The 23,431-nt window shown below is 43.9% G+C and overlaps 1 pseudogene; it reads left to right on the top strand.

Annotated features, from left to right (window-relative positions):
- LOC120524051 overlaps positions 1-23,431 on the top strand; it is a 658,450-nt pseudogene that overhangs the window by 633,456 nt on the left and 1,563 nt on the right.

Genomic DNA, 23,431 nt, shown 5'->3' on the forward strand with positions numbered 1-23,431 from the left:
AACATAAAACAACCTACCTGACTGTAGAATATGATTTTCGTCATTTCCGCTTTGTTTTGATGAAATAAACATTTGCAAGTCTCTAACTGTGTTCTTTCTTCTTTAATCTCATGGAAGCACGATGGTGCAGTGGTTGGCACTGTTGCCACACAGCTCAGATCGCCTTTGGTAGACAGGAATTATTAGACACTGCTACAGTCCGTGAAGTGATTATCCAGGAGAAATAAAGCAAGCTAGATGGCATCACGCTAGTCTGAAGTGGGGTCAAAGAGTTCCTGTCTGCTAACTGTCATGGGGGTGATTGATTAGCATTTCTGCAGTTTCACAGCTCATCTCTAAACCTGAAACTGATTGCCCAGAAATGGTGTTTACCTCCAGCAATGGAATTTCCTCTCGGCAGTCAAAATAAGAAAGCTTGTTGTGGAGACTGTTGCTCCTGTACCTTAGACAGCAATAAGTAACCTCAAAATGACCAAATAAAGAAGGGCCTAGAGTTGTAATTAGTGCTGTAAGGAAGGATTATGGGAGATCCACTTTATGGCCCATCTTGGGTTTGCACATGTCCTCTGCCAAGTGGTTACAAGCATGGGCTCCATTTCCCATGTGACAAATGCTTTTAAAACTTGCCAATTATGAATGACAGTCGCCTTAGCTGTGATCCTCTCAGACCACCATAGCACTTGCTCTAATCACTCCTGGCTTGTGCAGACTGTGGCCCTGACCATACAGTATATTGGTCAGCAAGCATCAGCACTTCTGAAATAGCCAGCCTGTGTGTCCTTTGCATGTTTCTGTCCATCTCTCTGGCATGGATTCAGATTTATGGCCTCATAACATAATGTGTTTGGAATAAGACTTCACAGATTACAGTGGCACACTTCATACCTATTACTAATACACAGCGCCCACTTGGTATCATCACAGTTTGACGACAATGGGGAGAGAAGGTGCCCCTTGGCATCTGGAGCACATGCCCCTTAATTTCCATAAATAATACCCCTCAGATGACAATACCCTCATGTCTTAGTGCCCGATCACCTAATATATTGACCAGCTCTAACCAATACACAAGACGACTGAGTATATGAATCTGTGCTACACAATAATGGCAATCTATAACAAAAGACGGTCTCCACAAAATGGTGGCATGTTGACTCCATGGTCACAATGTTAAAAAGCTATAAACAAGTAGTAGCGTCTATAAATACAGGAGAGGGAAGTGCACACAAATACGAAACTTAACCTACCAAGCGAGAGTTTGAGATGTGAGGGCAAAACTGGAGTAACCAGAGCAGAACCAGCACAGACTTGGAGAGAACATCTGAACTCCGCACAGAAAGTGACCTGCAGCCGTGCCACCATCTGTTCTGTTCCTCCATTTCAAGGAATTAAAGCTCACTACATGTTGTAAATAGGATCTGAAGGGGATGACGTCTGAGTCTCTGAACCTAACAGGTTTATCCTGAGCCTCCACTCACACCCGCCAAAGCAAGAAGAAGCGATTCCATTAAATTGTCAATGTCAATTTATTTATATAGCACATTTAAAACAACATGGTAATGCTGCGACCAAAGTGCTTTATAATAATAGAATGAAAGGAAAAAAATAAATAAATAAACAATAAAACATAAATAGTAATTGAATATATGAACATAAAATAAGATACATAATAAATAGAAATACTGTTATATAATCACAAAGAGGAATCCATCAGTATTACTTAATGCAAGTGAATAGAAATGAGTCTTTAATCTCGTTTTGAACAGTTCAGTTGTAGAAGACTCCTTTATATGATGAGGTAAAGAGTTCCACAGGCGAGGGGCAGCAGCTGCAAACACTCTGTACCCCTTAGTTTGACACTCAGTACGAGGGACAACCAGAAACAACTGACCAGAAGATCTAAGCACCCTGGATGGCTGGTGTAAAACACACAATTCAGATAAATAGGCAGGAGCAAGCCCATGTAAAGATTTAAAAACTAGCAGCAAGATTTTAAAATCAATTCGAAAACTGACAGGCAGCCAGTGTAAAGAAGCTAAAATAGGAGAAACAGAGTCAGACTTCCTTGCCCCAACCAGAAAGCGAGCGGCAGCATTTTGGACCAACTGTAACCTGCGTATCAGAGATTTGTTAATCCCAGAATACAGCGAGTTGCAGTAATCAAGACGAGAGAAGATAAAGCATTATTAGCTTTCTCAAGATCTTTAGAAGATAAAAAAAGGATTTATCTTAAGGCTTTAAAATTGCTAACCATTTCAAGTTCATGCCGGACAACTAATCTTTGTGTTTGTTTTGTTTGTTTTTACTTTGGACAGATACGGCAAGCAGTGGTGTAGACTGCTGTGGAATCATTTTGATATTCATCTCCTTCTTCTTCGTCCTTGTGACTTTTCCATTATCAATATGGCTCTGTATAAAGGTAAGAAGGCTATTGATTGTCTGCCTCTGGGTGTTCTTTTGAGCTCTTTATTTGCTTTGCAGGTGTCATTTGTTCAGTAAAGCTGCTGAGTGAATTGCGTGTTTGTAATTTTACTGTCAAATTTTCATTTTTGCTTGTGACATTCCAGAAGGTTCTAAAATTTGCAAGCTGTTATGTAAAGGGTTAAGTGGTACGGCAGGTTCTTTGAGCAGAAATGAATGTTCCAGGTGGACTAAATTAGAATGAATAAAATAATTTAATGAGAACTGATCATTTAAACTTGTACAATTGCATATGGTGTTTATTGACTTGGATAAGGCTTATGATAAAATAAAATAGAGTCCTAAATGACACATTACCTGCATTGTGATGGAGCATCAGTTACGGAAATATGGCCATGTGGCACAATTCCCGAGGTTAATCTGGCTTGCAGAACGCTCATTATTGAGGACCCGAGTGGCTGGACCAGGCTAAGGGGACACCCACGTAAAATCAGGCTGTGGCAGATGGATGGTCATTTGCGGGGATTGGAACTGAACTGCATGTCACCCTGGGGGATTTACAACTGGGATCTTGAGCTCTTTCATTGTGTGGTGGGTGCAGCAACACACCATACCAGTGCATGCTCCCCAACCTGACCTGACTTGACTTATGATTGAATGCTATGTGAAGATATCTGGAGGTGTTTGAGAGAATAAAGAGGACCAGAGGAGTGTGGGAGAATTGTCCAGGATATGTATAATGGAGTGAGGACTCTATTTAAAAGCAGTGCTGGGGTAACAGACAAGAAAGACCCCAGTTAGTGTACGTCTGTACTGGGGGTCTTCTTGAAGTCCTTACCTCTTTGATCTGGTTATTGATGTGTTGACTTACTTGATAAAGACCAATCCTCCTGATGCTGGTTTTTGCTGATGACATTGTGTTGTGTAGCACCAGAAAAGAGGAAGTGGAGAAGAAGTTGACAAAATGGAGAAGGGGCTGAAGATAAATAGGAAGGAGACAGAATATATGAGGTTAAGCGATAATCAGGGTTCACAAGTTAGCCTGTGGATGTATTGAATAGTGCAGATAAGTCTAAATATCTGGAATCAGTGGTAGCGCATGATGGAGAATTAGATGCAGAAATAACCGACAGCGAACTGTGGTAGTAAACCGGAGCACCCAGAGGAAACCCGCAGACACGGGGAGAACATGCAAACTCCATGCAGGGAGGACCCGGGAAACGAACCCAGATCCCCTTACTGTGAGGCAGCAGCGCTACCACTGCGCCACCGTGCCGACACCAAGTAATGGGTTGTTGCAATATAGTATAGGGTCAACAGAATTTACAGATCACTGTTTTTTGTTTTTATTAGCATGTGGGCAGAGTGGTGGCTCTGAGCCTAGGGATCTGTGCTGTGTTGGAAGGTTGACGGTTCAAATCCCGTAAATGCCAGAAGTGACTCTACTCTATTGGGCCCTTGAGTAAGGCCGTTCATCTGCCATTGCTTCGTTCTGGGTATGATGTTAATCTGCATCCAGCCCTGAAAGCAGGTCCCCCAGGAAAACTTGGGGAGTTGGTAGCAGGATTAGCACTCAAGTCATTGTAAAAAACCTCCCACTGCTCCAGTGTGGTGCTGAGGTGTCGGTCTGTACTGGGGGTCTTCTTGAAGTCCTTACCTCTTTGATCTGGTTATTGATGTGTTGACTTACTTGATAAAGACCAATCCTCCTGATGCTGGTTTTTGCTGATGACATTGTGTTGTGTAGCACCAGAAAAGAGGAAGTGGAGAAGAAGTTGACAAAATGGAGTAGGGGCTGAAGATAAATAGGAAGGAGACAGAATATATGAGGTTAAGCGATAATCAGGGTTCACAAGTTAGCCTGTGGAGCTATTGATCAGAACAGATAAGTCTAAATATCTGGAATCCGTGGTAGTGCACGATGGAGAATTAGATGCAGAAATAACCGACAGTGCGGTGTGGATGAAACAACTGGAAGAAGGTATCAGGGGTGTTGTGTGATTGAAGAATTTAAGATGATGGTTTTTAAGACAGTGTGGTAAGACCTGCGATGATGTGTGGAGCTGAGACCTGGGCAGTAAAGGGAGCACAGCAGGAGAAGAAGTTAGATGTGGCAGAAATAAGATGGATATGTGGAGTTGTTAAAGAGGACAGAGCAAGAAATGAGACAGTTGGAGGTAGAACTAAGAAAGTGCAGGACATAGATTGAAGTGGTGTGGACGTGTGATGAGAAGAGATGATGAATAAGTGGGCAAAAGAGGGATGGACATGGAATTACAGGGGAAGAAAAAGTGGAGGAGGCTGAAGAGGAGGTGGGTGGATAAAGGAAAAGAAGTTGTGAGGGAAAAGGATTTGGATGGGGAGGAGATACAGGCGTGAGTTGTTTGGAGAAGGTTGATCAAACATTTTAACCCCAAACAGAAGTGGGAAAGATGAAGAGATGGACGAAGAGTGACCTGTAAGGGGCCCTAACATGCAGGCTCTAAACCCAAATTACAATAACAATTTATTTCTTGTATTGTCCAAAATCGCACATGGGATGCCTCAGTGGGCTTTAATAGGTGCTGCTTTTTAATAACCCCCCGCCCCCACCCCCATACTTGACTCCCTACGAAGACAAGAGAATTAAATCCAAGGAGGAAAATATACATAAAAAAGGGAAATACAATAAACAGAAAATAGCTAGGTTTAAGGTGAAGGGAACAAGCTGGGGAATTCCTGTAGTTGACGTCTTAGAACTCCCCCTAGTGGCTCCAAGAGGCCCTGCAATCCGGGAAGTTCAGCCTTTTACAACTCCAATTCCAAGAATCGGTAGTGGTCTCTCCTTGAGTTTCTGGTATACTCAGATATGGGGATGGATATTTGAGGTGTAAACCACAAGATAATGATTATATTTTTATATTATGTACATTAAATAACCATCAACAACAAGTCAAATCAAATTAATAATATATTTAACAATTATTATAAAAGTAAAGTTGAATAAATCGGACTCTGCAGCTGCTTGAATAAAGAGTAAAGTACCACTTCCAGTTAGTGGAAATAGCCCAAAAGTTGATAGTAATCTACGTTTTGTAACTAATACTTGTATGCAAAATTTGGTTGACCAAAGTGAAAGTGTACTCAAGTTATCGTGTTTACAGACACACACACATAATTTCAAAAATGGCATTTTCATACTCGGGGAGGTCTAAAATGATATTCATTAAAATCTCAAGGCTGAATTTTTGGACGATTACAGTACTTTCTTTATACCTTGTGTGAGAGAAAGTAATAAAGTCAAGACAGTATAGTAAATGCTAATAAAAACTAATAGGAATGATTTAGAAATTTTCTCTGACGTTATTCAAACAAGCAGCGTGAAGACATTGTGCCTCATGTATCACACAATCAACTGCATTGCTTTTTGAAAATACAGTAGTCTTTTAGGCGTAGTTTACGATTAATAATGATGTGACAAGTTAAATTTAAGAAGGTGATGGGAAACAAGTGAGGCATCATGTTCTAGTATATGAGGAGCCTCCAAAAAAGGCTGAGTCCTTCAAGGAAGGATAGAGTGAGTCCTGCCATTTTGCCGACAGATGTGTCAGCGAATAATAGAGCACTTTGAGAACATCCACCCACCCATCCATTTTCACTGCTTTTCTGAAGCCAGGTCTTGGGGGCAACAGTCTTATCAGCAAGGCCCACACATCCCTTTCCCCAGCCAGAGGTGCCAACTCATTTTGTGTGATCCCAACGTGTTCCCAGGCCATTAGAGATATAATAATCCTAGTGAGCCCACTAATAAGTGTCAGTAAAAGAAACGGTGCTGTGACACAGTGGGAGACACGCGACTGTCCCAACATTTTAGGAGTGTGTTACAGTCATCAGATTTCACATGACTATTTTTTTTCCAAAAAAACAATTCAATTCATAAGGTGAAACATCAAGTAATGTCAGTCAGTCATTTTCCAACCCGCTATATCCTAACACAGGGGTCTGCTGGAGCCAATCTCAGCCAACACAGGGCGCAAGGCAGGAACAAACCCCAGCCCACCGCAGGTCACACATACACCAACACACACTAGGGACAATTTAGGATCATCAATGCACCTGACTTGCATGTCTTTGAACTGTGGTAGTAAACCGGAGCACCCAGAGGAAACCCGCAGACACGGGGAGAACATGCAAACTCCATGCAGGGAGGACCCGGGAAACGAACCCAGATCTCCTTTCTGTGAGGCAGCAGCGCTACCACTGCGCCACCGTGCCAACATCAAGTAATGGGTTGTTGCAATATAGTATAGGGTCAACAGAATTTACAGATCACTGTTTTTTGTTTTTATTAGCATGTGGGCAGAGTGGTGGCTCTGAGCCTGGGGATCTGTGCTGTGTTGGAAGGTTGACGGTTCAAATCCCGTAAATGCCAGAAGTGACTCTACTCTATTGGGCCCTTGAGTAAGGCTGTTCATCTGCCATTGCTTCGTTCTGGGTATGATGTTAATCTGCATCCAGCCCTGAAAGCAGGTCCCCCAGGAAAACTTGGGGAGTTGGTAGCAGGATTAGCACTCCAGTCATTGTAAAAAACCTCCCACTGCTCCAGTGTGGTGCTGAGGTGTCACTCACTGCACTCGAGTCCCAGTCCAGGTGGTTTGTCCCAAACCCCCCATATTGTCCCAACGTTTTTTGGAATTGGTGTTGTAGTAAAGGGCTAGAAAACAGACCCACCCTTTATGGGGTACTGAACGGCTAAATTTGGAATCTGCCATGTCAGAATTTGGTAGCTGGAACTCTATGACTGGGATTAGACTGGATCCTTTGTGTTAATAACCTAATATAAAATGATTTTATAACTGTCATGGATGACAAGTCAAAATCCACAAATTGTTGTATATAACCCACAATCTGTAATGTGTCTTTCTCAATGAAATACGTTTGTATTTGCAGATTGTACAAGAATACGAGAGGGCTGTCATCTTTCGACTTGGACGTATTGGAAAAGGAGGAGCGAAAGGACCAGGTAAAAAAACAAAACTGCAATTAAAAAGAAAACATTGTGTCCAGTCATTAATTGCGCTGTTGTATCTGTTAATCGCCTAACCATCTTTCCATTTTCCAAACCCGCTTTATTGTGAACAGAGTACCGAGGAAGCTGGAATCCTATCCCAGCAAGCATTGGGGCAGGGATAAGATCCTTGGGTATGGCACCAGTCCATCACAGGGTGAATCTGTTGATCATTTGATGGCTTAATTAGAGTCAGTTATCATCATGCCCATTAGATGGCATATATGTTTCTCTACTCCCTTGTATAACAGTCAAGTGCCCAGGGGTTACCTGGCCATGTATTGGAAATCCTGGGGTCCAGGAATACAGGGACTCATGGGGCTGCTAGGAGAGGTTCTGCCAGAATGGCCCCAGGAGCTCCTTCGCTCTTTCATGATTCTGGTAGTCAGGCTTCAACCTGTAGCCATCAGACCATCCAGGTACCGATTGGGTAGGAGAAGGACGAAAGGGGCAGAAAGGAAAAAGCAGCACCAGATTAAGACCCCACTTGTCTGTAGGTGAATTAATGAACAGAGCTCCCTAACAGAGACTTGACCTCATCTTTATAACAATTCATTCCAGCAAATGGACAACTGATCATTTTTAACGCTACGCAGATGTTCACACTCATGTGGATACTTGTTTGTTTCATTGGGCTCCATACATCTAAATACAGTATATCTAAAGGCTGTATTGTCTTTTATCTGATATGGCTGGGACTGTCTTTGGCTCCATGGAGCCCTGTAGTGGAATGAGCCATGTTTACAAAATTTGCAGATTGAGGACATCCTTACACAGCTTGCTGCGTAGCTGCAGATTGGTTGGAGTGCCCTGCTGACCCTTGAGGACCACTGATAGGCCCTAAAATGGGCACACGTGCATCAGAGTTGGAGCACGGCAGCAGGAACATAAAAAAACAAGGATATGGACTCATAGCACAGATAATACAGCCAGTCAATCAGTAAATAAATGTAAATTGTGTGCAGATTTCAAAATGAAGTGAGAGTATGTCAAGAAGAAACATTGAATTGCCTGATAGTAGTGGGCAGAAAAGACCCCCAGGGAATGAGCCCGTGGCTTAAAGTGCTGCAAGAGAGCATCTCCTTGGAGTTGTAGGGGATTTGTCATGATGGCATCCAATTTTGCTGTCATCTTCTTTTCCACAACAGCTTCTAGTGTGTTCAGGCTTTTCTGATAAGTTTGTTCAGGTTTTGTGCTTCCCCAGGATACTGCAGTGTAGAACGCCACACTGGCTACTATGGACTGGTAGAATTTCCAACAGCTTGCTGCACACATCAAAAGACCCGAGTCTCCTTAGCAATTCCAGTCTGCTCTGGCCCTTCTTCCCCAGCTTTATTGTGTGGTCAGACCAGGACAGTTGGTTGGTGTAGCTCTGCACCACTTGACATCCTCCCCCTGGATGGTGACGGGTCTCAGAGGCTCCTTGGCACTCTGGAAGTCCACCACCACTTCTTTGGTCTTGCTGATGATGATTGTAAGTTGTTGTACCTGCACCACAAGATGAAGTCCTCCATAACCTTCCTGTACTCTGACTCATCTTTATTATTAATGCAACCTATGATGGAGGAGTCACCTGAAAATTTCTTAAGGTGGCAAGTGCTCATATTGTACCGGAAGTCCATTGTGTAGACGGTGAACAGGAATGGAGATAGAACAGCTCCCTGAGGTTCTCCAGTGTCACACACCACCACTTCTGACACACAGTCCCTCAGCTTCATAAACTGCTGTCTGTTGGTCAGGTAGTCCATGATCCAGAAGATTGTGGGAACATCAAAATTCAAAGCCTTGAACATTTTCCCAAGTCGATGAGGTAGAATGGTGTTAAAAGTACTGGGAAAAGTCAAAGAACATGATCTTACCGTGAACTCCAAAACTTAAATATATACAGTAGATGACTAGGTATCCAGAAGTGGAAGTGTTCCATGTTTTTATTAATCCTGATGTTTCCTTGCAGGTATATTTTGGATCCTTCCATGCACTGACAGCTTTCGCCGTGTTGACCTGAGAACTGTATCATTCAATATCCCACCTCAGGAGGTATCTCTTATTGTACTTTTCCAGTCCTTTTCATGGTTCCTTATGCTGTTACCCCCAACCTCTTTGTCATTATTTGGGGTTCATTATCTTCAATCAGAAGAAGTGCCATAACCATATTTTAGTATAATGGGATAAACTTGGGGAAGCATGGTAGTGCAGTGGTAGAGCTGCCATCTCACTCATCCAATGTCCTGGCTCTTTTCTTCATGTGTCTGCATGTTTTTTTTCTCTGGTTTTTATCCTAAATGTTCAAGTAGTTTCAAGTCAGGGACCACCTCTGTTTGTGCTACCAGTCCATCACTGTCACAATGACAGCCCATCATTGATTACCAACCCAAGGTTGTGCCCTGAGCTGAACAGAAGATGGCGTGTTAAATAGACAGAGATAATAAGAAGGTCCGTCTTTGCCAGGTTGAGTTGCAGATGGTGCTCCTTCTTCCTGGTTGATACCGTGTGGCCATGAAGGGGGGGATGATGGGGACATCTGTGTATCATCAGCATAGCCCTGATATGCAATTAATGGAAATTCCATGTAAGAGTGTAGCATTCGAGCAAACAATTTAAGAAAAGTCTTTGGTTTTGACTTTTGTTTTGCCAGGATGTCAACTTGCATTTTACTCTTAAAAATAGATGTGCTGCCTATCTTAAGATGGACTAAAATCTAAATAATCAACGTAGACTTCAGCGTGAACATTTGCAGTGCACCATGCAGTACATATGCGATTTGTAATGGAGTTTGTAAAAGCCGTGTTAATGTTTGTGATGTGAATTTGTTGGAATGACAAATACAGTGCATTTTGTACTAAAAATGTCCATAATGCACCATCTTTTGTCATCTTTCAGAGACATAGCAACCGGGCAGACATGTAGACAGACACACAGATGCTTATTCTTTCATTAAGGTGGATATATTTATATGTATAGTACTAGCTCTAGCTCTTTTACTTGGATTACAATGCGTCTTAGACAAGTAATCAACTTAGACCTTTGCATTACCTTTTGCAGCACAACATGCAATGAATCTGGCACTGTGATATGGGATATGCCATTTTGGATGGGATTTGTAAAAGCAGCATTATTTGTAATGTGCCATCTGTAGAATGACAAATGCAGTACTCTTGGTTTGTTTTCCTTTACTAAAATGTCTGTGGTGTGCCATCTTTTGAAATGACAGACATAGCAGCCAGACAGACATATAGACAGACCAACAGACGCTTATCCTTCTATTAAGGTGGAAATGTTTATATGTAGACTACTAGCTCTGCTACCTGTCTAAGATGGGTTGAAATCTAAGTAATCGACGTAGACCTCAGCATTAACGTTTGCAGTGCACCATGCAATGCACATGTCTCTGTTATGTGTATGCCATTTGGTATGGAATTTGTAAAAGCAGTGTTAATGTTTGTGATGTGCCAGCTGTTGAAATGACAAATGCAATGCATATGTCTCTGTAATATGCCATTTAATATGGGGTTCATAAAAGCAGTGTTAATGTCTGTGATGAACCACCTTTTGGAATGACAGAAACATGACAACCGGATGGACGTATAGATGGACACATAGACACACACACAGATACTTATCCTTTCATTAAGGTGGATATATTTATATGAATAGTACTAGCTCTTCTATTTGTCAAAGATGGATTGAAATCTAAGTAATCAACGTAGGCCTCGGCACTAATGTTTGCAGTGCACCATGTAGTGTGTATGTCTTTGTCATATGTCATTTGGTATGGAAGTTGTAAAAGCAGTATTAATGGTTTTGATGTGACATCCTTTGAAATGACAAAATTCAATGCATAGATCTCTGTAATATACCATTTGGTTTGGGGCTCGTACAAGTGGTGTTAAAGTTTATGATGCACCATCTGTTGGAATGACAAATACAAGGCTTTCTTTACTAAAATGTGATGCACCAAGCATACAGACACATAGACAGACAATTATCCTTTTATGAAGTTGGATTTTGGTGAATGATCAAATGATTTTGGTTTTAAAACCCTTTGCTTACATCCATGTCAGATCTTTAGTTTTGTCCTTAAACTTTGAGTATCAAAATCAAAATCTGTTTGACAGGATGTGCAAAATGTCCTTTTGAACATTACAATGTGACTGCCCTTTCCACGTTCTTCTAAGTCCATCTTGCTTCACTTTGTTAGTTGGATTCCACAGCACACTTAAACATATTGTGGTCATCAGATGGAATGACAGAATCGACAGAAAATAAATTTTGGGGAGCCAACCCAGCTGTCCCTATTAACTTAAAGGATCAAACAAAAACAAATGCATGATGGTGTGAAAATAACATAAAAACTGTTGCCAACAAAGCAAAATGACTTGTCCAATTCTAGTCATTTCTTGATCTTTTGTGATTGAGTAGCTCCTTTACTCTGGTTGCTTGTGTGAGAAGTAATGCCTCTTTCTGGGTGGTCATGCTTTAATGGTCCAGGGAACAGAAGGGGGTTGAGTTAGTTGACCTCACTGGGCAGTTTCTCTGAACTGTGGAGGAAAAGGAAGACGAGAGAGTCAGCGGTAATGCCCCCTCTCGGCTGGGGCGGTTGGAACCACATACGAGGGAAGAACTCCGAGGGTGACCCTCTGACACACATGCGTCACAAAATCAAGCACTGAAGTTCATGTATCTTATGTTGGTGCCCAGCGCGTGTGCAGAGGAGAGATACTGGGTATATTGGATACTAAGGATAGAGGTGACAGGCTAGAGGAAAAGAGAAAGGCCTAAGAGAAGGTTTATGGATGAAGTGTGACAATGTGGGTTCGGCTCCATGTTCCCATCTGGCTTCTGGGGAGCTCTCAAACCCAGCACCATTGGTAATGTAACCAGATGACCTGATCAGTGAGGACATCACGAAACAAGGGGATGGTACAAAAATGTGCCAAGTGGTTTTATTAAAGAACAAAATCACAGTGCCTTCTTTCTGCGGGCGACTTCCCTGCTTCTCCCATCCAGGCAATGCACCATGGGAGTCACCCTACCTGCAGCTGACCTTCTCCACTTAGCTGGTCGATCCCTGGCTTCAACCCTCTGCCAGACTGAGACTCTGCTTCACATTATGGCCAGGATGCTCACTCTGGGGTTCCACTCCAAATCTACAACTCCTGCTGCCTTCGCTGCGGCGAGTCAACCTACTCCTGGTCTCTCCTGCTCCACACCAGCGCTCGGCAGGAGCGACCACTGCACTCCAAACACCCTGCTAGGGCTCTCCTCTCCCAGCTGCCTGCAAACATCCGTGAGTCTGCGCTTATTTGCTCGATCTCTCTCTCTCTCACTCCAACTCTCTTTCACACACACCGGCTCCCTCCTATCCAGCTGCCTTCTTCCTTAACTTCCGTTCCCTTTTTCTTTCTCTTCTCCTCCACACTCGTGCTCCTATTTTATATAATGGGGATGTGGATCAGGTGTGGCGTTTAGCAGCTCCCAGCATCAATTACGGATCTGGATGACTCCTCACCTGTGCACTTAAGCGAGGATCACCCGCATCACAAAGAGCCCGGGAACCGCTCTGGCCACACATACCATGCCCCCTCATTAAGCCACGAGTGTGGCGATTATCTATTTAAAACTGTCCTTTTCAGTTTAAGCTGTGGACATGAAGGTAATGGGTGTAACAGAGCAAGTGCAGAGGAAAGGAATATATGAAAGAAGTTTATCCGCTGTGGCAACCCCTAACGGGAGCAGCTGAAAGAAGAAGATTCTCCATTAGCAATGCATCTACAATATATTTTGATATTAGATTGATAATTATTTAAAAGAATGGATGCACAAATTAACACCTTCAATTAAATTAAATGTTTTCCATTCAGGTATTAACCAGAGACTCTGTTACCATCATGGTGGATGCTGTTGTGTACTATCGTGTTTTCAATCCTACAGTAGCCATCACAAAGGTGGAGAATGCAGATATGGCTACACGCATGCTTGCACAGACGACTCTGAGGAACATGTTGGGGACAAAGAACCTTTCTGAAATCCTCACAGACCGTGAAGAGATGGCAGATCAGATGGAGGTAGGGAAAAATCTTCTGTTATTTGCTGACATTACTTAAATTATTGGCACCATGGTGGTGTGGAACGTGGACTCCATTCATTTGACAGCTTCAGTCCTTGGCTCGTAGGTGGGCCAAGTGGATTCAATAACTGCATCTTAGGTTACCATTATACACTAGGACTCGGCCATAACTCTTTATTATTATTATTATTATTATTATTATTATTATTATTATTATTACTACCATGCTTCTTTTAACATTACCTGTTTGTTGTCTGGTACAAATCTTGTAATCAATATTTAATATATTTAATGCTATTGTCCAAATGACTTGAAATTTTGCACACTTACTCACTTCTGATGACGATACATGAATCAATAATCAGTTTCACTAATTGATCAATTAATCCATGTTAATTAACTCCTTGAGGACTGAATATTTTTTCCTAAAAACACATTTTCTGAAAAGCACATAAAGCAATTGTTTCACACATAAATCATTAGCAGGGGAGGCAGCAGTAGTCGCGGTGCAATGCAATCCACTTTGTAACTCTCATCATTGTAAGTGGCAGTCCTCCCAGGTGAACTTTGCCGTAGGCACATCTGTGACATGAAAGTGTTCAACACTGCGATCAGCTGATGCTGGTACCTCATGTTCGTTTTTGATTAATTGCATCAATATCGAAGTCTAACAAGTCAAAGTCTAATTCAGCGATAAAATGCAAAACGTCATCCATGCAGTACTTTGCTTTGAGGAATCACTTTGACCTCTTGCCAGAGGTCGATGCAAATTTTGCTGTTGTTTACTCTTTGTTATTTGCGCAAGTGCAGGGAATCTCAGTCAAACGAACTAAGCTAGCTTTCCTTCTAGCAAAGAGAGCCGAACTAAAGCATAACGAGAGGTTTGGACAACATTTACAGTTGATTACCACCGTCAACCCCTTCTGTTGACAAAAGTCGACATCCACCCTGAAAGAATTAAGAACTGAAATTTTCATATGAAGAATAGTTCAAGATTTCACCAATAGATGGTGCTAGTAACGGATACAAATATTAAAGGAAGTGTTAAAATATTGATTACAAAATTTTACTAAAACAAACCCAAGACTAAAACAAACTCAAGACTAAAAAGTTGAGAATTATATATATATATATATATATATATATATATATATATATATATATATATATACTTTTTAAAAACCACCCTGATATTAAGTTAAAAAGTGTACTAAAAAGTAAAATAAAAGTGTGGGTGCTTTTCATCAATCAACATTCAAAAAACACTTCTTAAAATCTTAGAAAATGCTGTGATGTATGAGAGACTTATTTTTTACTTTTTAGTACACTTTTCAACTTAATATAAGCATGGTTTTTAAAAGTGTATATATATATATATATATATATATATATATCTATATATATATATATCTATATCTATACTGTATCAGTATATATAATATACAGTTGTGCTTGAACGTTTGTGAATCTGTGAACCCTTTAGAAGTTTCTGCATAAATACGACCTAAAACATCATCAGATTTTCACTCAAGTCCTAAAAGTAGATAAAGAGAAACCAGTTAAACAAATGAGACACAAATATTATTCTTCATCATTTATTGATTGAGGAAAATGATCGACTATTACATATATGTGAGTGGCAAAAGTATGTGAACCTCTTGGATGAGCAGTTAGTTTGAAGGTGAAATTCGAGTCAGGTGTTTTCAATCAATGAGATGACAATCAGGTGCGAGTGGGCACCCTGTATTATTTAAAGAACAGGATCTATCAAAGTCTGCTCTTCACAGCACGGTTTGTGGAAGTGCATCATGGCACAAACAGAGGAGATTTCTGAGGACCTCACAAAAAGAGTTGTTGATGCTCATTAGGCTGGAAAAGGTTACAAAACCATCTCTAAAGAGTTTGGACTCCACCAATCCACAGTCATACAGATTGTGTACAAATGGAGGAAATTCAAGACCATTGTTACCCTCCCCAGGAGTGGTCGACCAACAAAGATCACTCCAAGAGCAAGGCACACGTGTAATAGTCGGCGAAGTCACAAAGGACCCCAGGGTAACTTCTAAGCAACTGAAGGCCTCTCTCACATTGGCTAATGTTCATGTTCATGAGTCCACCATCAGGAGAACACTGAACAACAATGGTGTGCATGGCAGAGTTGCAAGGAGAAAGCCACTGCTCTCCAAAAAAAACATTGCTGCTCGTCTACAGTTTGGTAAAGATCACGTGGACAAACCAGAAGGCTATTGGAAGAACGTTTTGTGGATGGATGAGACCAAAATAGAACGTTTTGTTTTAAATGAAAAGCATTATGTTTGGAGAAAGGAAAACACTGCATTCCAGCATAAGGACCTTATCCCATCTGTGAAACATGGTGGTGGTAGTATCATGGTTTGGGCCTGTTTTGATGCATCTGGGCCAGGATGGCTTGATGGAACAATGAATTTTGAACTATATCAGAGAATTCTAAAGGAAAATGTCAGGACATCTGTCCATGAACTGAATCTCAAGAGAAGGTGGGTCATGCAGCAAGACAACGATCCTAAGCACACAACTCGTTCTACCAAAGAATGGTTAAAGAAGAATAAAGTTAATGTTTTGGAATGGCCAAGTCAAAGTCCTGACCTTAATCCAATCGAAATGCTGTGGAAGGACCTGAAGCGAGCAGTTAATGTGAGGAAACCCACCAACATCCGAGAGTTGAAGCTGTTCTGTACGGAGGAATGGGCTCAAATTCCTCCAAGCCGGTGTGCAGGAATGATCAAAAGTTACTGGAAATGTTTAGTTGCAGGTATTGGGGGGTCACATCAGATACTGAAAGCAAAGGTTCACATACTTTTGCCACTCACAAATATGTAATATTCAATCATTTTCCTTAATAAAGAAATGATCAAGTTTCCTCTTTTTCACCTTTTAGGACTTTCTTAAATATATTCTTATATATATTTCTTAAATAATCAAACTTATCCAGTTTGGTCTTAGTTGTGGCTTTCAGGATTTTTTGCATCCACACCATGATAAGGGATTTTTCTACGTTTTAATTATTTTTGGTTTTTTCTCTTTAGCATATACTGTATGATGCCTCAAAGGAATGGGGAATAAAAGTTGAGAGAGTCGAGCTGAAGGATGTCAAACTCCCTGAAGCTTTGCAAAGAGCAATGGCAGCCGAGGCTGAAGCATCCCGAGATGCAAGAGCAAAGGTAACATGGATATGTTTGGTTTTTTTTTTTAACAATCAACTTTTTATTGGACTGACTAATAAAATACATTAGCTATCATGATTTTTGCAGTTAAAAGATAAAAAAACACCTTCCACCCCTCCCGTATCCTGTCAGAAACAGTAATATGTTCAAAATAGGACACAAACAACGATAAAGAGCTGGGGCACCACATTGATCACTCCTTATAACTGAAAGGCTTAAAGCAAAAAAAAAAAAAAAAACAATTCCGGAAACTTCTTCACAGACATGAGTTCCTAAGAGCACTGACACAAGATGGCTGATTTCCAGGTTACGACTTCAAATAGCCAGAATGTGGAGGGCCCAGGCAGATGGATGCTGAAGTGATGTCAGAGATGCAGTGGCTGTCAATCTTGCATTCTGCAGAGGAAGGAGAACAGAAAGCATTAGTATACAGTGCCAACCTCTGGTCCCTATCACCAAAGCCCTCCAGCTGTCTCCCATGTACATGCGTGTGACAATACAAAAATGGAGGAAATAACTAAATGAAGCGTGTCTGACAAATCACAAAGAGCAACAATCCACATCCAGAACTTAACCGTTGATCTATTTGGTGCTAATTCTTTCAAGGTATATGAGGATCACAGAGTAGGTTTTAGTTTTAAGAAGGTGGTGGGGAGGATGTGTCAAGAACAAGGGAATAAAAGCCTGCGTTTGATGGGAAGTCAAGAGGGACAATTTATAATGAGTGTCAATCAAGATCCAGATAGACCTAAGGTTGTAGGCACAGTCTTAGAGTTTCAGGTCTGGAAGATACCCATCTCAGACCTCGGATTATAACAGAATGTGAATTACAGGGTGTAATAAGTGGAGACCAGAGACGCGGAAAGGTTTGGGGCAGCCACCCGTTTATTACGGTTTCCCGGCTGCAAAAGTCGTTGAGGCATTGCAAAGTAGTTTTCACAACAGAGTCCAAAACAGAACTGCCTGCCTAAGCCAAGGCAGTGAGCTTTATAGCACAGAGGGCGGAAATGACGTCGTCCTCTGGGCCGGAACTGGAAGTGACATCATCCTTGGGGCCGGAACCGGAAGTGACCTCATTCTTGGGGCCGGAACCGGAAGTGATGTGTCCTTCCTGGAAATGGCGGTTCCTGGTGGGATTTCCCGGGTAAGACCTGCAGAGAACTCAGAAAGAGCGTCAGTGCACCCCGCCCCCCCCTGGGCAGATGTATAAACAATATTTCCTAAGCCCTTCAGCTGCTTCCCATGCACACGCAGTGTGACAAGACTCCCCTCAGCCCAGACCCGTCGGGTCGGGCGACCTGCACCGAGAGGTCGTGGGCCCGGGAGAGGGCATCGGCGTTGGCATGAAGAGACCCCTGTCGATGAGCGGCGTATACTTGTACTGCTGCAGGTCAAGAAACCACCTCGCGTGACCCGTGGATTCGACTCCTGTGAAGGGCCATCCACTTCAGAGGTGCATGATCCGTCACCAGAGTGAACACGCGACCCAAGAGGTAGTACCGCAGCTGAGTTACTGCCCATTTGATCGCCAGAGCCTCTTTCTCCACCGCCGCGTACCTGGTCTCCCTGTCCAACAGTTTCCGGCTCAGGTACATAACGGGGTGTTCAACACCGTCGGCGCTTTGGCTCAACACGGCACCCAAGCCTGTGTCCGAAGCGTCCGTCTGGAGGATAAAAGGGAGAGAGAAGTTAGGGGAGATCAAGATAGGTGCTGAAGTCAGAGCCCTTTTTAAGTCACTGAATGCAGCCCCCGCTTTATCAGACCATACCACCGTATTAGGAGCTCTTTTCTTTGTCAAGTCGGTCAAGGCGCGCTCTCGAGAAGCGAGGCACAAACCGGCGGTAGTACCCGCCAAACCGAGAAAGGATTGGACTTGCCGCTTGGTTTGCGGACGGGGCCAGGCCATTATGGCTTGCAACTTGGAACACTGTGGCCTCACAGTACCCCGGCCCACTAGGTAGCCCAAATATTTGGCTTCCTCAATCCAAAGAAACATTTCTTGGGGTTGATTCAGAGCCCGGCCTCTCCCAGTGTCCGTAATACTGCTGTGACCTGCTGTATGTGTTCCTTCCAGGTGCTGGAATAGATGACGTCATCCAGATAGGCAGCACAGAGCGAGTTATGGGGCGGAGCACTTTGTCCACCAGGCGCTGAAAAGTCGCAGGCCCGTGTAACCGAATGGAAGGACACGATACTGCCAGTGTCCGCTAGGAGTGCTAAGCGGTTTTTCCTTCGCGGACTCCGTTAAAGGAACCTGCCAGTACCCCTTTGTCATGTCAAGTGTAGTCAAGAATTTGGCTGGTCCCAGTCTCGAGGAGGTCATCCACGCGAGGCATGGGATAAGCATCAATGGAAACTTGGTTAGCCGGCGGAAGTCATTGCAAAACCTCCAACTGCCGTCAGGCTTAGCAATCAAGGCGATGGGACTGGACCAGGGACTACTACTTTCCTCGATTACTCCTAGTGCCAGCATTCGCTTGATTTCCAGTTCCACTTCTACTTTCTTTGCCTCCGGGAGTCTGTAGGGTCGCTCACGGACGATCACCCCCGGGTCAGTCAATATGTCATGCGCAATCAGAGAGGTCCGACCGGGTTTTTCACTTACCACCTCGGGGACAGAGCGGATAGCTGCTTCGAGCTCTTGTTTCTGCCTGGGGGATAGCTGCTCGCCGAAATTAAGGGAACTTACTTCGCGAAGAGAGCAGGGCTGTCGGAGGAGGGATCGGGACCCTCTCCTTCCACGGTTTCAGCAGGTTTACATGATATATTCGCTCAGCTGGTCGGCGATTGGGCTGTTTCACCAAATAGTCAACCAATCCCTTCCTTTCCTTAATTTCGTAGGGGCCTAGCCAATGGGCGAGCAGTTTAGAGTGAGAAGTTGGTACCAATACCATGACGCGATCCCGGTTGGAACTCCGGAGAGTCGTGCCACGGTCATAAAGGCGGGCCTGTGCTGATTGCCTCTCTATATGACTTTTAGAATCGGTCTTATTGCATCAAATCTACGCGCAATTGGGCGATATATTCCAAAATATTAGTGGAGGGCTGTGCCTCCCCTTCCCAGCCCTCTTTTAAAATATCCAATAAACCCCGGGTTGTCTTCCGTACAGTAATTCAAATGGAGAGAACCCGTAGAGGCTTGAGGAACTTCCGATATGCAAAGAGGACAAGGGGGAGGAGTTGGTCCCAATCCCTCCCATCCTTGCTGACTACCTTACGTAGCATTTGCTTGAGAGTTTGATTAAATCTCTCCACTAGGCCATCGGTTTGAGGATGATACACGAGGTCTTTAAATGCTTTATTTTCAGTAACTTGGCAGTCTCCTTGAGCGTTTCCGAGGTAAAAGGCGTTCCTTGGTCCGTCAGGACTTCTCTAGGAATGCCTACTCTGAAAAGACTCCTACTAGTTCCGTGCAATATTTTTGTGGTAGCCGGCAACGGAACGGCTTCAGGGAATCGGGTAGCATAATCCACGAGGGCAGTATATATTTATATCCTCGGGCTGAGGGTTCTAGGGGTCCTACTATGTCAACCCCAATCCTATCAAAGGGAACGTCAATAAGGGGAAGGGGAACCAGAGGAGCACGGTTCCTCCTAGGAATTTGCCGCAGTTGACATTCCGGACAGGAAATGCAAAAGCGGCGAACCTCCTCGTTAATCCCCGGCCAGAAAAAGCGGAGCTTAATTCGCTCTAATGTTTTATCGGGCGAGATGGCCTCCAAGAAGGTGGGAGTGTGCTAACTTCGCAAACCTGCGCCGGGTAGGTCAGCGGGATTAGCAACAACTTCCGGACCTTCCCCTCATGTTCAGCGACCCGATACAACAATCATTATCAGCGACAAAGTGAGGTCCCTGTGGCATGGGCAAATGCGCGTTGGCGTTAACGAGAACCACTGCATTCTTTATGTGTTTCAGAGAGTCGTCATTCCACTGTTCTCTCTTGAAAGAAGCGGCGTCGCTCTAAACTGAAAGTGCAACTCAGAGAGCGGGTCGGTCTGACCTCAAGGGCGGAGATTCCTCCCTCGCTGCGGGCGCTTAGTGGATGGCGTAGTAGCCAGCGGCGGTCCGGGAGGTCTTCGTCACTCTCTTGGCCTACCGCCCCACTCCCTGTCGGCTGATTACGGTGTGGAAGCAACTTGAGATGAATCGTTGTCATCTATACGAGGCCATAAGTTTTTAGGGAATGCTTACTAAACTACCGCCTTACTATCAGACCAGTCTCGCCCGAGGATTACGGAAACGGAGGATCCGGATGCACCGCCACGGTAAGCTGTGGGTTCCTCCGAGACATATGTAACACCGGGCGGTATTGTACAGCGGATATCTCCGTGTATACATTTTAGACTGGTCTTCTTTTAATCCACTGTTGCGGTAGAATAAAGCGGCGAGCAACGACAGACCGTTACTGCGGAATCGAACAGCGCTGTTATCTTATGTCCATTAATAAGAAGCTCCCCGTATGTTTATCCGCCAGGGATTGCTAAGGGCACACAAACAACCCGCCATTGTCCCCTACGGTCCGCCTTGTTCCCGACAGGTCGCAAGCCAGGCGGCCGGCGACTTGAACAAGCTCTGGAATGCGTGGAAGGGACTGCTTTAGTGGGACATAGCTCCCGGGTAGTCCACAGAGCGGCTGTTCTGCCCTCCCAGGTTTCACAGCCGGCCTCTGGGTTTGCAAGAGCTGCAGCAGCTCGTCCATAGAATGGAATTCGCCCCAGGCCGGCTGGGCAAATTCCTGGGGTAGGCTTTTTAGCAGCAGAAAACAGGCCACTTGCTGCACTATTTGTAAGGGGTTAACTCGAATGGCGTAGCCACTCACCCACCTGTTGCCAGAGAGCCATAGCCTGCTCTGACAGCCCTTTGCTTGGGTTAAACTCCCAGTTTATGATTTCCTTCACCTGCCGGCCTGGGGACAACCCATCGTTAACTGGGACCTTGGTCCCGATGGGCAGCTCGGCTTTCCTGCCAAGGAGAGCATACTGAGCCACTCGTGTGTGTTCCCCAGAAGCCAGCCCACGCCTGTGGGTCCCCTCTACGTTCTCCACGAGATGGGTGGTCCCCACGGTTATGCTCATGGAGCAGAGCCTGCACCGCGTCCTTCCTGACCCTCTGGCGCACTCCCCGCCCTGAAACTCGGCCCCGGTACTCACCCACCTGGTTCCGTGATAGTTCGTGTCCCGGGTTCATCGGGGACACCATCCTGCCGACTACGCCACTGTAATAAGTGGAGACCAGAGGCGCGGAAAGGTTTGGGGCAGCCACCCGTTTATTACGGTTTCCCGGCTGCAAAAGTCTTTGAGGCATTGCAAAGTAGTTTACACAACAGAGTCCAAAACAGAACTGCCTGCCTAAGCAAGGCAGTGAGCTTTATAGCACAGAGGGCGGAAATGATGTCGTCCTCTGGGCGGAACTGAAGTGACATCATCCTTGGGGCGGAACCGAAGTGACCTCATTCTTGGGGCGGAACCGAAGTGATGTGTCCTTCCTGGAAATGGCGGTTCCTGGTGGGATTTCCCGGGTAAGACCTGCAGAGAACTCAGAAAGAGCGTCAGTGCACCCGCCCCTGGGCAGATGTATAAACAATATTTCCTAAGCCCTTCAGCTGCTTCCCATGCACACGTGTGTGACAAGGGTTTCTTGCCAATTCAGTTAAATTAAGAGGGATCTAACTTTGGAGCAATATTTGGTGGGAACAGTGATTGAGCAAGGTTTATCTCAGGAACAATTTAATTTCAATATTGACCAAACAAGAACAATAAGATTGAGCGATACATGTTCAGTGCCATCTGAAAAAGGCCTCACTTAAAGATTCACACCACTAGTTAGACTCAAAAAAATAGGATGGCCAGATTACAGTTTTGTGAAAAAGTAATTAAAAGAACCTGCAGAATTCTGGAAATGGTCTTGTGGATAAACGAGACAAAGATAAACCTGCTGTATCAGTGATGGCGAGAGCAAAGTGTGAAGACAAAAAGGAACGGCCCGAGATCCAAAGCAGACCACCTCATCTGTTAAACATGGCGCTGGTGTGTTTTTACTTGTATGGCTACCACAGGTCCTGGCACACTTATCTTCATTGATGATGGCAGTGCAGTGGCAAAATGAATTCTGAGGTGTAGAGAAACATCTGATCTGCTCAAGTTGCAGTAAATGCTTCCAAACTCACTAGACGGCACTTCATCCTACACAAGACGATGATCCAAACACACTGCTGAGGCAACACAGGAGTCTTTCAAAGCTAAAAAAAATGCAAAATTCTTGAATGGCCAAGCCAGTCACCTGATTTAAATCCAACTGATCAGGCCTTCCATTATGCTGAAGAGAAAACTCAAGGGGGCAAGCAGAGCATCACCTGAGAAGATCCTCTATACCTGGTGATGTCTATGAACTGCAGACTTCCAAGCAGTAATTGTATGCAAGGGATGTGTGACAAAGTCCTAAATATGATGGCTTTAACAGACCTGGCATTGCTGTGTCATACATCACTATGGTGCCGTTAAATAGGGGGAGAGTGTAGACAAAGTATCATTTCTACACTGTGTGACCAAAATGTATGTAAATCCCCTTCATTGAAAGTCTGCAATGTGCACTTTAACTCATTCAGGGCATATTTTATTTTTCCCATGTTTTGGCCCATGGCTGAATATTTAAAAAAATGAAACGTAGTTTTCTGAAAAGTACACAAAGTGATGG

The sequence above is a fragment of the Polypterus senegalus genome, chromosome 2 (assembly GCF_016835505.1).
Source record: "Polypterus senegalus isolate Bchr_013 chromosome 2, ASM1683550v1, whole genome shotgun sequence".
Lineage (NCBI taxonomy): Eukaryota > Metazoa > Chordata > Cladistia > Polypteriformes > Polypteridae > Polypterus > Polypterus senegalus.